This window comes from Physeter macrocephalus, chromosome 18 (genome assembly GCF_002837175.3).
Source record: "Physeter macrocephalus isolate SW-GA chromosome 18, ASM283717v5, whole genome shotgun sequence".
Taxonomy (NCBI): domain Eukaryota; kingdom Metazoa; phylum Chordata; class Mammalia; order Artiodactyla; family Physeteridae; genus Physeter; species Physeter macrocephalus.
This window is the reverse complement of record NC_041231.1, coordinates 64,302,778-64,305,216: the sequence shown is the minus strand read 5'-3', so window position 1 is coordinate 64,305,216 and position 2,439 is coordinate 64,302,778. Positions and strand designations below refer to the sequence as shown.

The following is a 2,439-nucleotide window of genomic DNA, read 5'->3' as shown; positions in this document are numbered from 1 at the left end:
TCACCTCTAACTTTATTACTGTGTCTATCTATCTATCTATCATCTATCTATCTATCTATCTATCTATCTATCTATCTATCTATCATCTATCTATCTAATGTTTATTTTAAATAACCTCTGTGGCAAGGTTAGTATCTGAGAATAGTGGCCCAGAGCCTTAGAAAATCAACCTACAATGGAAAATCTGGTTTCACAAAATGGCTTGGAATTAAAGGGAAGTTTTCTGGGGTAAATCTCAGTGAGATTGTTGGTCTAGAATAGTGAGTCAATTCAGCTTTGGCTGCATAATAACTACCCCAGATCTCAGTAGCTCAAAATAACATGGTTTAACTTGATCTTGGCTACACATTAGGAGGCCCATGTGTCTCTCATCTTCTAACTGCACTATATTCTTTTCAGGGTGATGATGGAAGCCAGAAAGAACAAGCCCAAACAGGTGAGAACCCTTGAGATCTCTAATTTTGTTAAATGTGCTAACATCAACTCTGCTAACAATGAAAATTGACCAAGGTGAGTCACATGACCAAGTTGAACATTAATTAAACTGAACATCCCTCTACACCTCCCTGGAAGTAGGGGGAGAGACTAAATATTTCTGAACAATAATCCAAATTATGGCAAATACAAAATCTCACTTTTGCCTTGGGCATAAATGGCCTGGAGATGGACAGTGCTGCCCTAGGAACACCTGGCACCTGACATTGCTCCTCTCATGGCCTGGGTTCCTGGGGAAGCCAAGGATGCAACACAGAGCAGCTGCCACTTCTCAGCCTCTGTGTAGCCTCTGTCTCACCTGTCTGCTCTGACTGGGGAAGGGAAACTCGAGCTGGGTCCTGTGCAGTGTAAAGGGAGGTAGTGTCCTGTGGTGGAAGGGTTTGGTCCAGGCTATCAGAGCCACAGGCTGAATCTCAGTTTGGTACTTACCACCACGATGATCGTGGAAAAGATGATTTCTTGTAGTCTCTTTTCTAAATGCAAGCTGAGAGTAATATCCTTGTGAGAACAAAACTACCATAAAAGTGATGTGTCTGGCATGGTGCCAGGCCCAGAGTAGGTGCTCAATGGACCTGAGTTATCCTTCCTGGTGAGGGAGGAGGCTTCAGAAGGAATGGGTAGAATAAGTGATGTCAACTTCTGCTGAGACAATCATTCATCTCAATATTATTACCTTGCCTGGTGCTTAACTCTGGTACTATTGCTTTACTTTTTTCTTTTTTTTTTCCCACATAAAGTGGTTTATTACTTTTAGAACAAAATAAGATGCTCTCAGAACTCTTTTTAGCGAAGAAAATACTTTTAGAACTTCAAAGCTATTTAGACCTTTTCTAAAACACTATTTTTGTCAGCTGATAAAGTAGACACTTCAATATAGAAAACTCTCCAGAAGCAAGTGCCTGGGCTGGATGGCACAGCTTACAACTGTGTGGTCCCCGAGCTGTCCTACTGGATGCAGCCGCCTGCTCAGAAGTGGGGCTTGCGCTTGCAGCGGTGTACTGAGTGTCAGGTTGGACCTCCTTGCCCTGCCAGCAACGGCGCTCCTTCTTCTCCAGCACCAGCTCTCGGCTCTTCCTCACCACCCCCGCCTCGCCATCCTGTACGGGACCCTGTGCAGGAGACACGGCTGTGAACAGGTGGACCGAGTGGCCTGGCTGGCACCCAGGTTAATCTGGGCAGGGAAAAGTGGTGAGCTTCCCCCTTGTCAGGTGGCCTCAGATGCCCCTTCCATAACAGAAGTTCCCATTCTGGGCACCCCCTTCCTGGTGGCATCTGTGGGGAAGGCAGGGACCAAGCTACTTTTGGGGTGACCCAGGCCAGGATCGGCTCACAAGACCCTATCCAAGGAAAGCCAGAGGCCCTGTGCCAACTGCTGCCACTTAAGGCCCTAGTCTGGCTGTGGGGTCAGTACACTTGGTACAGACCAAGTTGGGGCTCCCAGCAACTACAAATGTCTGAGGTAGGAAAACAAGGCTGCCCAGCTCGTGGCAACCCTGACAACGATCCTCAAGGGGTGATCTTGGCCTCTAGTCCTGGCTGAGGAGAAAAAGGACCTCCCACAGCTCTATGGGAGAGAGGCCCTTATTGCTTTAGTTTTAATGTGCCTTTGTCTCTGCAATTACATTAAACAATTTTTGGAGGAAAGGGTCTTATCGAAGGCTCCGGGTCTCACACAGTACTAGAAGCATCACCCTTGTGAGGAAGAGTCGGGAGAGGAGAAATGAGATCTCTATGTCAGTCCTGGCCCTGCCACCTTGAGCCGGCACTTCCTTTCTCTGGCTGTCTTTTCCTCATCTGTAAAATGGAGATGGGATTCCAGCCCCTAGAACTGTGCCTGAACCATAGTAGAGGTTCAGTGAAAATGCCTTGGGTGAATGAATAATCCCTATTCACTCCAAGAAGTTCTAAAATTCTATAATAAATTTGGCTTAAGGCAGAGAAATA

At 46.5% G+C, this 2,439-nt stretch overlaps 1 non-coding gene across 1 annotated transcript; it reads right to left on the bottom strand.

Moving 5' to 3' along the window:
- Positions 1–1,943: 1,943 nt before the first annotated feature.
- LOC112064403 (small Cajal body-specific RNA 20) lies at positions 1,944–2,075 on the bottom strand. The gene has a single exon (XR_002891514.1). It is a non-coding gene; the product is annotated as a small Cajal body-specific RNA 20 (non-coding RNA).
- Between the last annotated feature and the right edge of the window lie 364 nt (positions 2,076–2,439).